This window comes from Acinonyx jubatus, chromosome D4 (assembly GCF_027475565.1).
Source record: "Acinonyx jubatus isolate Ajub_Pintada_27869175 chromosome D4, VMU_Ajub_asm_v1.0, whole genome shotgun sequence".
Taxonomy (NCBI): domain Eukaryota; kingdom Metazoa; phylum Chordata; class Mammalia; order Carnivora; family Felidae; genus Acinonyx; species Acinonyx jubatus.
The window spans coordinates 61103020-61117642 of NC_069391.1; the positions used below are offsets into that span (position 1 = coordinate 61103020).

The 14623-nt window shown below is 40.4% G+C and overlaps 1 protein-coding gene across 25 annotated transcripts in view; it reads right to left on the reverse strand.

Moving 5' to 3' along the window:
• The window catches only part of KDM4C (lysine demethylase 4C), a 425929-nt gene extending 418720 nt beyond the window's left edge, over positions 1–7209 (reverse strand). For 15 of the 25 annotated variants that reach the window (XR_008291191.1, XR_003416491.2, XR_008291192.1 and 12 more), the window contains exons 1-2: positions 7070–7209; positions 634–699 (exon numbers count right to left, since the gene is read on the reverse strand). The gene's annotated coding sequence lies outside the window, so the exon portion shown is untranslated. The remainder of the gene's footprint in view (positions 1–633; positions 700–7069) is intronic. The other 10 variants (XM_027047048.2, XM_053205108.1, XM_053205111.1 and 7 more) reach the window with 4 other exon arrangements.
• Between the last annotated feature and the right edge of the window lie 7414 nt (positions 7210–14623).

A 14623-nucleotide genomic window follows, 5' to 3' on the forward strand; every position in this document is an offset into this window, starting at 1 on the left:
TTCAGTCAGTTGAGTGTCTGACTCTTGATTTCAGCTCAGGTCATGATCTCATGGTTTGTAAATTCGAGCCCCAAGTAAGGCTCTGCTCTAAAAAGGCAGAGCCTGCTTAGGATTCTCTCTCCCTCTCTCTCTCTCTCTCTCTCTCTCTCTTCCCTTCCCCCACTCATGCTGTAAGTCTCTCTCCCTCTCTCTCTCAAAATAAATTTTAAAAAAATTTTAATTAAAAATTAATAAACATAGGTTTGGAATAATTCTAACATCTTGAAATATTCATCCAAGTTACAAGCATCACATCACAGTGTGCAGTTAAAATAACCTTGGGATAAACACTTAGGTTATTTCTATTATTTGGTTAGCAAAATAGATGAGAGATCAATATTTCATTGATGGGGGCGATATAGCACCAAGCGTTCTTTGCAGAGGTCCTGGTAAAGTGAATAAATGAGAAACACAGCTCTAGTGATCAGCTCTAATGATCCACTGAACACGACATCCTTACTAAGCCAGCTCTTTAATTCATATTTTCACAAATACTTGTTTGCCTTGATTCCCTTGTTATCATTTTCAGAGTTTTGTTTAGTTTTTAACAAACTGAGAGAATGAAGTGACGAGCCTTAAAATTCAGCGACTTACCACACACCTGCAATGAGCTCAGCCAAGTAGAGAGAAGAGTACTGGCTATTTGTGGCCCAGAGAAACCTAGAGGATAAGGTAGAGTCAGATTTAGATTTTTCTCAACCTGGCTTTAAGCAACACTCCTTTGAGGTCTGGCCAGAACTTCTAAGTAGAACTAGCAATAGTGATTTCTTTTAATAGTAAGGATGGAGGATGGGACAACGGTATGTAAAGCTATATGCACCTGCACTTGCCATCAGACAAAAATTAGAAAATAGTAATTGTGTTTCAAAAAAGAGGGGAGGGGCTAATGTAAATGAGGCTCCTTGTAGAGCCTTAGAACTGTATTGTTCAGACAGCAGCCTGCAGTCCTACCCAATTGGAGGGCTATATCAATATTTTCAAAATATGTGATATAGAACAAAACAGAAAATATCAGAGGTGGCAAAGGTGGCAAAGTATTGTTTTGGGAAATTTTTGTTTCACTTTTGTGTGTGTGTGTGGTGTATGTGTGTTGGGTCAGGATGGGTAAAATTATTTCCTACTGTGTGCCCTAGTTTTAATTTCCTTAAATTTTTCATATATGCAGAAGTAATTAATTTGTACAACAAATGTTTGAGTAACTATATTATACAGTTGATGAGACAACGGTGTGCTGGTATGACACAAGTGATAAAAATATTTGGGTCCCTGCCCTTGCACAATTCTTACAGTTTAGAAACCATCAAATAACCACATAAATATAGAGCAACAGTGTAACTAAACATTCACACTCAAAATAATCCTCTTTCAGGAAATGTTAGGGAATCACTTATCTATTGTGTCCATTGCTGTATGCTTAAGTGTTATGGAAGGAAACATTTAGGGAATTAAGATAGATTATCATTAGGAAAGCTGATTCAGGTTGAGGAAGAGGTGGGGGAGCCAGGTCAGGATTCTCTGAGGAAGTACATTCAAGAAGAGACTGGAAAGATGTACCAAAAAGAAAGTAGGAAGAAAGTGTGGCAGAAATCAGCAGTTTGGCAAAGGCCTGCACAGTTTGTGAAAAAGAAAAGCCAAAGGGCAGATAGGAAAACGAAAAACATCTAGATAAGGTTTGGGGGTTGCTTAGGATAGGAGGAGACAATGCAGGAATTTTAAGTCTCCTGAGAACAATGAGAATGATTCAATTTGCATTTTAAAAGATCATTAGTGGTGCAGAAATAGGAGGGAGGCTAGAGTGGCTACTGAGATGCTGCCAAGTAGAGACTGGAAGACTGATCTAACCTATTTAGGAAGCAGAAGTGACAAGGTTTGGTGATGTGATGAGGGCTGAGAAACTATGAAATACCTGGTTAACTCGTAGGTTTCCTAAGTGAGCAGTGATAAGATGCATGAGAAACTCAGAGAGGGAGAGCTGAGAGGGAAGATCCTGGTTCAGTTGGTTACAGTTAACAAGTAGAGATGTCAAATTAAAAACTAGAACTGGGGGGTGCCTGGGGGGCTCAGTCGGTTTAGCATCCGACTTCAGCTCAGGTCATGATCTCACAGTCCGTGAGTGTGAGCCCTGTGTCGGGCTCTGTGCTGACAGCTCAGAGCCTGGAGCCATCTTCAGATTCTGTGTCTCCCTCTCTCTCTGCCCCTCCCTTGCTCATGCTCTGTCTCTCTCTGTCTCAAAACTAAATAAAAACATTTTTTAAAAAATTTAAAAACTAGAACTGAATGGAAATATTAAAAAAAAAGTCATCATCCAAAGGGTTTTTGATGATAATACCATTCTGCTCCTTAAATATTTACCCACAATAATGTGTAATACAAACCCTCCAAAAATCTAAAATAAATCTTAAAAGATTCTAAGGAGCAACAATTCATAAATACCACAGTAGCTGAACCCACTGTGTATCTACAAATATAGAGCAACAATGTAACTAAACATTCACACGCAAAATAATCCTCTTCCAGGAAATGGTAGGGAATCACTTGTCTATTATATTCACTTGTTGTATGCTCCACATCTAACATAGCAGCACGACACACACAGCAGGTGTTAAAATATCTAATGAAGAAATATACCCACTACTAGGCAGAATAAACTACCCAGCAAAAATACGACAAATAGCCCAAATAAGCAATTGTGCAAGGAAAAACTCTGTACTATGAAACACACAAATGTATAGCAAGGATATTTCTCGGGGAAAAAAGGGAAAGGAGTTATTTACTCTATCATACCCTAATAGTATCAGAACTAGATTCTGTTCCCTAAGAATCAGCTAAATTTCAATACCAGAAATTCTATCCCTAGACAACCAATGGTAAAATATGCTCACCATTCCCTATTACCCCTAGATATGAAAAAGAATCAAAATGTAATAAAAGTTTGATGTTTAAAGCTATAGTAAAATCTCATCTAGGTTATTAAAACAAACAAAAGTTAGAAGAAAATTTATGAAAATAAAAAGCAATTACTGATGATTTTTCCCCCTGTTAACAAAAGTTATACCGATACATGGGAGAAAATTCAGAAAATGCACACAGACACAAAAGAGAAAAATAACCCATAAGCCCATCACCCAGAAGTAACTAACCACTTTCAACATTTTGTACAGAACTTTTTCTGTGCATACATGGGGGTAGAGAGTAAACAGTGATCCACAACTAATGATATAATTGTTTAAGACTATGAAGGAGATTACAGAATGCTGCTATGGCTAGTGTACAGTATTGAGGGAAGACTAACTTGAAGAAGCAACAACTGAGCTGAGCTACCTGAAGGGTGAAATGGAATTAACCAGATAAAGATGCACAGGTCAGGGTAGCAGTCCAGGCAGAGGGAACAAGAATGTGAGCAGGAAGACGCCTGGGCGGCTCAGTCCGTTAAGCGTCTGACTTTGGCTCATGTCATGATCTCGTGGTTTGCGAGTTTGAGCCCCACATTGGCCTCTGTGCTGACAGCTCAGAGTCTGGAGCCTGCTTTGGATTCTGTGCCTCCCTCTCTCTGTCCCTCCCCTGCTCTCTCTATATATATCTCTCAATATGTAGAGAGATGTAGAGAGATATGTTAAATAAACATTAAAAATTAAAAAAAAAAAAAAAAGAATGTCAGCAGGGCATTGGGGAGAAAGTTGGGTGGAAGGAGGAGACTGGCTGGGCAGAGCCTTACTGAGAGAGCTGAGAGGACTTGATCCTTGGGGAAAGGAGGATTGGATTGTCGCAACTGCTTAGGTAGGGAAAGGGTTAGACCCTGCAAGTGCAGACTTCTGTGATCAGCATCTTCTCCCCCAAAGGGTATAGAGGGTCGAGAAACAGGAGAATCTTTGGGGGTGTGCAGGGAATAAAAAGACAGTGATCCAATATTTTAAATTTGTATTTTAGGTTCCACACAACCTTCTACACTGGTAGCAAATAAGGAAAAAAGTGACTTTAACTCTTGCACAACTACCAAGAAATTCATATTAGAAATGGAGGTGGGCAGAGGAGCATTAAATATTCATATTAACAAAAAAATATAAATCTTAAAAAACTGAAAGACCTGCATTAGCAATTGAGTGCAATGACAATATGGAATATACCTGTTTTATCACCATATCTCTAACAAGTATATAACAAATAAATTAGTATCAAGGGAATAATCATTAGCTGTATGAAGAAAAACCAGGCTAACATAAAGGGATGATCTTAAAAACATCCAGACAAGTAAAACACACCAGTATCCTCAGGACAAAGCCCCACACAAAGACTTCTGGCCTCTCTAGAAGTGGACTTGGTAGTGAAGTAGAGTATGCCCCTCAAAGGCCTGGAGAGAGTATCTCTCAACACTATCACTCCTTCATTCATCCATTCACTCAAGAGAAAATGTTGAACCCAGAAATTCCAGTACTAGGTCTATATCCAAGATTAAAGAAAACATACATCCATACTAAAACCAGTTCACGAATGTTCATAGCACACTGTTCATAATAGCCAAAAACTAGAAACAACCCATCAACTGATAAACAAAAAGTAATATATCATACAATGTAATATAAGTCAGCCATAAAAAGGAATAAAGTACTGGCAGATGCTACACGACAGATGAACCTTGAAAATGTTATGCTAAATCAAAGAATCCAGTCACAAAAACCCATATATTATATGATTATATTTATATGAAAGGTCCAGAATAGGCAAATCTATTGAGACAGAAAGCAGATTAGTCATTGCCTCAGGCTAGAGAGGATGGGAGCTGGAAAGAAAGGGACAACTGCTAATAGGAACAGGATTTCTTTCTGAGGTGATAAAAAATGCTCTCACATTGGTGCCCCTGGGTGGCTCAGTTGGTTGAGCCTCTGACTTGATTTCAACTCAGGTCATGATTCCAGGGTCGTGGGATTGAGCCCCACATCAGGCTCTGCACCGCCACTATGCATGGAGCTTGCTTAAGACTCTCTCTCCCCCCTCTCCTCTCCCCCCTCCATTTGCATTCTCTCTCTCTCTCTCTCTCTCTCTCACTCAGACAAACAAAAAATTTAAAAATGTTCTCACATTAATTGCGGTGATAGTAGTACCACTGGATTGTATACTTTAAATATGTGGATTCTATGGTATATGAATTACATCTTAATTATTTAAAAAGAGAGAGGATATTTTTAGCACCCCACATATCACGGTAAATTGCCAGAAATACAGCAAAGGGAAAAAAACATAGAACCTGTTCTCAAAGCCCTAACATTCTAACAGACAGGAAAAGCCAGTCAAGAGAGAATGACAAGATAATGAGAAAAAGAAAGAAAAGGAAGAATTCACAGACTACCCCAAGGTTAGTTATGCACCTAACCTACCTCTGGATGATTCAGAAGGTGTCAAGAAGAGAATTCAAAATACCAGATTTTTATTCTTAATTTGAAATTTACATCTAACTGACTTTTTAAAAATTATGTACCTGTTCAGCTTCTTAAAATCTTCATTCTTATAGAAAGGTTAAGCATTTTTAAAAGCATTTGTGCACCTACAAAAAGGTTTAAAACATATATTTTTAACTTTAGAAAAGCAACCGATTAAAATCTGCTAATTAAACGAAACAAGTCTCCAATTTAAATTGGATTTTACTACACGTTCGTGGAGTGTTGTAAAGATTATGTGTAAACTTTTCATAACGTCTTAAATTGGGAGAAAGAGGGGCCTAAAAAACCGGAACAGCCGTGTAATACATTCCAAAACAAAGCATGGGGGGTTGGGAGGAGACCAGCAAGGCAGAATTTGAGTAATGATCGTAAAGAAGAACCAAGTGCTTCAAAGCAAAAATGGACCTTCAAGAATTAAAGCCACTAATTTTCACCCACAACACTTCGAAATTATAGTATTAGTTACTGTTACCATAGAAACAGCGAAGCCGAATTTCCTAAAATTAAAAATGAAAATTACTGAAAAATCAAGTGGGTGTAATAGAGCAAAATTTGGTCCGAACTAGGTGGAACTGAGCCTAACAGAAACTTTCACCAAAATAAAAGTGAACCAACGCCAACTTCTAACCTACATTTCCGAAGCAGGGCTTGATAAATCACCTTGCGGTGTAATTTACCATGTGCTAAAAAAAAGTTTGCCCTCTCTTCTGCTGGAGCAGAAACCAAATAAAACCCTTCCTGGGCATCGCCCACCACCAAAGCCAGTCCGTGCAGACCTGCACGGTGCAGCTTAGGGGAAGACCCGGTCCGAGTTTACCCGGAAAGCATCTGAATTGAGCCCTGCAGGTTCCACTGGGTTAAGCCTGGAGGAAAAAGCGAAGCTCGAACCCGGAGCCACAGCTTGCCTGCCTCCCTCCTCCACATCCCCACCCTATTATGCCACGTCTTGCGTGCCTGGCATTCCACGCGAAGCGATCCAAATCATTTATTAAGCACCCACTGTCTACACCACATCGTGGCTTCAGGTACTGCGGGAAGAAATGGCCCCTTGCGGGAAAAACCAAAAGGACAGCACGGGGACTGAGGACGAACCCGGGAGAGAGGCTGCCTGCCTGCGGTGAGGTGTTCTGGAGAGGAGCCCCCGCCTTCACCCCCTGGGTCGTGACAGTCCCAGAGAAGAGATGGCACCGAGGGTGCAGCAGGCCGTGCCTCCCAGGAGTCCGCCGCAGACCAGGCTGGGAGGGGAATGGAAAGGAGTCGGCACCCCTGGACCACCCGCGCGCTCCTCTGCCCCAAGGAGCGCGACCTGCACTCCAGCCCCCAGGAGAACGGCGAGCGCGGGGACCGAACCCCCGAGAGGGCCGGAGCGGACTGTCACTGGCTCCCGCCTTCCTCCGCTGCGACCATGGCTGGCCACTCTCTCCCCGACATGACAGCCGCGGCGGCCGGGGACCGAGCGTCTGCTGACCGGCGTCTCCGCTGCCCCGGCCGCCGGCACCCCCAGCGGCCCGGCGCAGAGAGGGGCAGTGCCGAAAAGACAGCCCTGGCCCTTTCCCCCACCATCCCCATCGTCCGGACTCGGGAAAAGCGGTTACCTGGCGCGCGGGTGGGGACGGAGATACGACCCCAAGGAGGAAGATGAGGAGGAAGAAGGTGGCCTCCAGCCCAGGGAGATTTGGGAAATTTGGAAGACTTGTTCCGCACTGGGTGACAGCTGTTCGCTGCGCACGCGCACCGGCCCCAGTTGCCTGATCGCTCCGCAGCTCCTCACCCTCCCGTCGAGGAGAAGGGAGGCAGCGGCGAAGGCGCGCGCACGGCGCCTGCCTGCTCTCCCTGCGCGAGGGCGCGCGCGCTATCACGTGACCACTGGGGCCCGGCACTTATTGGGTCACGTGAACTTCCAAACAGTTTAAAGATACCCGGCGCTTTCTTGCTTTGGGATTAGGCCTCGAGCTGTTCTTAATCTAGGCTTGCTAGCTATCACACATCGTGTTCTCTCCGGAGGGGCATGTCCACTTTTTCCCTCAGAGGAACACACTTAACCAGAAGGAAGGAACAGGTGCACAGAACCTTGCCCGGAAGTGCCTACCGGGTTCCCTCAGGGCTGGAACTGATGGAGTCCACGCGCCACACGTCGTCCTGGGCCGCGACGCTGGCCTATAGCGGCCTCCGGCGCGCGGACGTCAGAGTGGCGTTGCCATGGGTGGGGCCTCAGAATGCCCCGCGGAGGCTGGCTAGGATGTCTGGGCTCGCGGCTGGGTGGCAATGACAGCGTCTTACGGACCCGGGCACCTGAGCCTCCAAAAAATAATGGGAGATCCCGAGTGGGCCAGGGGTCCACCTGCCAACCTTTTAACGAGTAACTCTCAGCAAGAGAGTGTGTTGTTTGCCTCGGAGAGCGAAACTGTCCCATATTCCAAGCACCTAGGTGGAGCACAGCCCGCCCCCGCCCAGGTGTGCGCTGGAGCTGAGGAGACTTGAGGGTGGCCACAGTAGGAATCCAGTCTGGGGGAATCTCTCAAACTAGGGGTTGACAGCAGTTTGGCCTGAACTGTAGTAACAGGAAGTGCAAGTGTCTCCGGACCCCTGAGAACCTACTTAAATTAGCTTGTTACTTCTGCGCTGTAACTCCGCCTTCCAAGGTGTCAGACGGAACCACACAGACCTTAAGTCTCTGTACTACCAAAGACAGATGGCTGACACCAGATGTTTTGCAAAACTCAACAATTTTTTTTAACTTCCTGCAGAGTACCCAGCTGGGTCCCTTGTAGCATTTCCCGTAACGTCCTCTCAGCTAAGAAAGATTGGGTGGATCTTTACACTACTGAGCACACTTGGGCTAATATACTGTTTCTATTACAATCTACTGATTTCTGCTTTTTAAAATAAAAAGTCACTACACCCTTGAAGTCTTTTCTCTCTGGGAAGAGCATATCGAGGTCAGATGAAATGTGGTTAAACAAGGCTAATGGGATTAATGGGCCACCACATTTCTTTAGTTATTAAATTAGAAACAAAGTTTATGCTCTATTACCCATATACACGTCTGAACCTGCCTAACATTATACACCTAACTGGAAATTTTCCAAATGTGTGTACTTTGAGGATACCAACTCTCCTTACAAGTCAGTTGGATATGCTGAAACAATAAATATATAATCCAACATTTATTTAGAGCTTACTGTGAACTTGACACTGCTTTTAAGTGCTTAACAAATATTTACTAAACGTTCCCTGATAATAATTCAATGACTAGGTACTATTATCTCCTTATTTTAGATATGAAAACCGAAGTATAGAGCTTAAGAAATTTGTCAAACAGCTACTAAAAACCAGAGTCCTTAGGAAAGTCCAGAAATCTGAATTCCAGTCCCTTTACAGTATGCAGGTGCATGATGTTACACAAATAACATTTGTGGAACACATTAAATCAAGTCTCAGAGCTTTTTTTAAACTGAAAAATTGGGGTGACATACCAGCCTTGTTGAATTTTCCAAGCATTTTTGAATATCAAGGAAGATAATGTAAAATGCCAAAACACTTCGAAAGCTGGAAAGTACTGTGAATCTATTAAGGACTTTACAGTTTGGGAAATTGAAGGAAAAATCAAATGGATTCATGGCAGTGTTGAGTCCCTAGTATATCAAATACCTGTATATTGTGAATTACAAGGATAGTTAACATTTTAGCCCTATAGTAGATTAATTTACTTAGGTCCAATTAAAACTTCCAACTGCAATAAGCTAGAATTCCACAATGGATACAAAGATTTCCCTTGAAGCTTGTATGTTATGTTTATAACTATAGATCATGTTATAGTTATGTTATAGTTATGTTTATAACTATAGATCACCTCACAGACAGCTGTTGTAAATTTCTTTAGGTATAAGGCAGCAAATTGAAACACAACTAAATAATAGCTAATTTTGAATATACTGAAGTCCATTACACTTTTGCAAATATAAGGAATTAAATAATAGCAGTGCTCATTAACATTTCTATTTATCCTATCAAATATGTATGTTATTTGTGCAGGCATAGTACAAACCCTAACCAATAATTAGACATTTAAATGATGTTTTAAAGGGTCATTGTGAATATAAAAGTGAATACCTAATAAAAGAAATCTTGGTACCTGTTCTTCTCTGTGTCAAGTGCTCTGAAGTTTAGGTCAACTTATCTCTTACCTGGATTATTATAATATAATGAATTATTATAATATAATGTGTTTCAATATTTTCCTAATGCTATCTCTTCCTCCAGTGCTTCTTCATCCCCCTTTCCCCTCCAACTCATCTTCTGTAGTGCAAGCCAAAATTATCCTAAAATAAAAATTGAATCATGATCCCATACAATTGAAACACATCATTAATTCCCCATCATATCAAAGCTTTTCAGTCTTTTCCACTAAAGGAGTCACAATGGCTAAGAAGAGTATGGTGGCTAAGGGTATACAGATAGACTTTGCGGTGATGCAGGCCTCCTATGTAAGTACAATATTCAATCAATTTGAATACCATTATATATGTGTTTGTTTCAATGTAAGAAAAATACTTAAAATTACTTAGCAGTTAAATTAGTTAACTTTCCTATCAAAATATTTGAATAAAATTAAAGGGGAGATATGCCATATTTTCCTTAGGGCTTCTACTTCTCACTGGGCCATTGCCTTAAATGTGCATGTATGTGTGTTTGGGAGGGCAGGGTGTCAAGGGAACAGTGAGGTAGTTTGTTTTTCACATTAAGGAAAACATTGGAAATGATTTATGACATCCAAATCATAACACAATGTAAAAACTATTCATTTTAACAAATAAAAATAAATAATAAGCTAACGTTGCAAGCTCTGAGTGTAATTGTTTCGATCAATCCTCATTTTTATTATTATTTATTATTACCACTTAGTATTTACTATGTTTTATAAACAATATTGGATAGTGACACCACTATGAACAGGACAGATGTGGCCTTGCTTTCATGGAGCGCACAGTCAAGCCACAATGAAATACCAATACACAACAAAAAAAAATGGCTAAAAAAAACAAGACAGCAACAAACATCAGTGATGATGTGGATAGACATACACACCAATAGAAATACAGATACATATAAACCAGAGACATGTAGGAGAAAATTTATACTTACGAAGTCCCAAATTGGAAACAATCCAAATAGACATCAATGGTAGAATGAAGATATAAATGCTTCTATATTTTTACAATGGAAAACTAAACAACAATGAAAAGAAATGAATTACCGCAATCTAAAGTAGAACGACTAAATCTAGGGACGCCTGGCTGGCTCAGTCGGTGGAGCATGTGACTTGATCTTGGGCTGTGAGTTCGAGCTTCATTTTGGGTGTAGAGATTACTTAAATAAATAAAATATTAATAATAAAAAAAAGAATGGCTAGGGGCTCCTGGGTGGCTCAGTCGGTTAAGCATCTGACTTTGGCTTAGGTCATGATCTCACAGTTCGTGGGTTCGAGCCCCGCATCGGGCTCTGTGCTGACGGCTCAGAGCCTGGAGCCTGATTCGGATTCTGTGTCTCCCTCTCCCTCTCTGCCCCTCACCTGCTCATGCTCTGTCTCTGTCTCCTTCAAAAATAAACATTAATTTTTTTTTTTTTTTAAAGAACGGCTAAGGGGCTCCTGGGTGGCTCAGTCAGTTGGGCATCAGACTTCAGCTCAGGTCATCATCTTGCAGTCTGTGAGTTCAAGCCCCATGTTGGGCTCTGTGCTGACAGCTCAGAGCCTGGATCTTGCTTCAGATTCTGTGTCTCCCTCTCTCTCTGTCCCTCCCTGCTCACACTCACTCTCTCTCTCTCTCTTTCAAAAATAAACGTAAATAAAAAATTTTTAAAAAGAATGACTAAATCTCACAAATATAGTGTTAAGTGAAAGAAGATAGACACAAAATCATATGTGCTGTATGATTTCATTTATGTAACATTTAAATATAGATAAAACTATTCTATGGTGTTAAAAGTCAAAATAATGGCTGCATTTGAGAAAGGGAAAGGGGGCAGAGCAACTGGGATCCTCTAGGATGCTGGTTATGCTCAATTTTTGACCCAGATGACAATAATTGTGGTAGTTCATCAAGCTATATACTTATGATGTGTGCACTTCTATATGTGTGCCATTTAAAAGACTTTTCAACATTCACTGTGTTAATTTTTGTTTATGTTTTATATCCCCTTTCTTACCTCTTGACAAATGGACCACCCAGGTTGTTTTAGCTTGATAAATTAAAAGGTAAAACTTCTCAACCTTCCCCTTCCTTTCCTGTAACAATTTTTGTTGTATTAGAAAAGAGGAAAACTTGAAGGCAAAAACAAGTAGATGGGGAACTGAGCTTCTTTTTCCTTTTAATCCTATCAACACTTATGATTTTAAGCAACTGGAAAAAAGAATTTCAGTAACTGAAAGACTTGTTTCCCTCTCTTTAACTCTCTGTTTCTTTTACATGGATATTTTCCTTTTTGTACTTATTTATTTTTAAGTTTATTTTGAGAGAGAAAGAATTCGAGCATGACTGGTGGAGGGGCAGAGAGAAGAAGAGAATCCCAAGCAGGCTCTGCCTCTTCACAGCACAGAGCCCTGAATGGGGCTCAGTCTCAGGAACTGAAAGATCATGACCTGAGCCACAACTAAGAGTCAGATGCTTAACTGACTGAGCTATTCAGGTGCCCCTTCCTTTTTTTTTTTTTTTTTTAATCAGGGTTGTCAATAACTCAGAATCCATTGTAATAATTTTATTAGCATAAGTTATTTTTTGGCCTTTCCAGCCATATTATAAACATACTAATATTTCTAACCCTTTTTAATTTCAGGCAAAGAATATATTAAAATTTTTAAAATATAAAGGGGATGATTTTGTAAATATTTTCTCACATCAGTTTGCTGAAATCATTTCAGATAGTAAAGAAGGCAGCAGGTCCATTTATGACAGCAGATGATAGTGCCAACTGTGTGTTAACTAACTGCGTTAGTCTGTAGACCAGAGAGTTTACTGGAGAGATATACTAAAGCCCCAGAACAAAATTATCTGGAGTAATAAGTGTATCTTATTACATATCTAACCATTAAACACCATATAATTTCCACTGTATTGAACAAATAGATTCCAGTGCACTAAACCAATCTGTAGAGAAGAACTATTAATTATGTCATTCAGCTATTATTGAAATATGCTAGGAAATAGTATTCTCATGTGAATTATAGAGAGGAAAGGGGTTTATTTGGTGGAAAAATTATTGTGACTTCATCCCAATCATAATCAAAAAAATTCTAATGGTTTTTTTGATGCATACATATACCTTGTTTCACTTTTTCAAAGTTTAATTCTTATTTCCCATAAAAAATCGCTTTGGGGTCTCCAAGTTAATCTTAAATGAAAGACAGGCCGCTTTTGTTTATATGGTCATATATCTTTTAAGTACTTAACACCACTTTGGAGAACTGGCATTACCTGCTAAAATTGAACATATACATACTCTGTGACCTAGTAATTTCTCTCCTTGGTATATACTCAACAGAACTACATGTATATATGCATCAAAATACATATTTAGAGCAGTATTCTTTGTAAGTATCAAAAGCATATTGCTAAAGATAAAAGGTGGAGATCAGTGTTTACAGATTTAATAACTATAGAACAAGGCCATTATTTCAGGTAGAGACCAAGTATGTTTTATCTTAGGCCTGCGGTGGCAGCCTTCCATGAATAGGGGCTAGAAGGAAAGTTTTAATGTTCCTGAAGTGGGAAAGGTGGTCCAACCTGACCAGGAGGAGGTAGAAGCCCAGCTGGTGGTTTGTGATGGGCATATCTGAGAAGGGTTGGAATTTGTACCAGAGTCAACTAAGCTATCCATTGTGGTGGATGGAGAGGAATTGTCTTGGCTACTGATTAATACTGCATCAGGGTTCCAGTCTAAGCACATCTCTTCCATTAATGGTCATAGAGCCCCTATAATTTCACAGGATATCCTTCATCATCAAGGGGCAATATACCCCTCTGCCCTTGGGCAATGAGCTTAAGAGATCCCTTCACTGAGGGAGACATGAGCTCTGGTATTGCTATTTTTGTAGTCTCTGATTACAATAGGAAACAAAGCACTTGACATTTTAGAAACGAAAATGGAAAGAGACCTCAAAATGTCTTCTTGAAGTTGCTTTAACAATCCTTGATTTTCAGAGTATTACCAACTTCTTTTCACTTGTTCCTTTATCAATTTCTGTATCAGAAAGGTGGCTTGCTTCATCTCTGCAGTAACAGCTCTTTGTATCACAAACAAGTATCCAATTAGCATGGGCATTCTTGTGCAGAATAAAATGTTGCTATGTATTTTCATATTCTACAGTTTATTTCTATTTCCCTTTCTCTGTACCTGACTACTCCTAATCTTTCTTTTCTGCTCACATTCTTCCAGTAACATATTCTGCCTGATTAATGAGTTCACTTCTCAGCTTTGTAATGCATTTTCTAGGGGTCTCGAAATGACTACAATGAACGAGTATCCTGTTCCACCTTCCTTACGTTTTCTTTCAATCATGAGTGATTGACATCGGTCAGCTAAAGTCATAAATGGTTTCTCTCCTTGAACTAATGCTGATGTAGCTTGGGCCTTTGTCATATCCATTCCATGTTGTGATGAAATACAAAATATGACCACAAATTCCTCCCATGTTCCTATACAATGTGACTTTACTCTTCCTCCCATCAAGAGGTTGTCTATTTCCCCAACCTTTGAAACTGGGCTGATCTTGTGACTTGCTTTAATCAACAGAATGTGCAGGAGTGATGTTATGTGACTTCCAAAGCTGGGTCTTAAAGGACACTGCAGCTTCTGTTTTCATCTTCTTATGATGCTACCCTGAGACCATCATATAAGGAAGCCAGCTTAGCTTACTAGAGAATAGGAGGTCACATGTAAAAGAACTAAGGTTCCCAATGGACAGCTAGCACCAAGTACCAAATGTGAGTGAGGCTACCTTGGTCTTTCAGCCCAGTCACCTTCTGGCTGAATGCAGGCAACACCAGCAGATAAACTATCAGCTAACCCAGAGAATCGTGAAAAAATAAATAAATAAATAAATCACCAATGCTTTAAACCACTAAGTTTTGGGGTTGTTATGCAGCAATAGA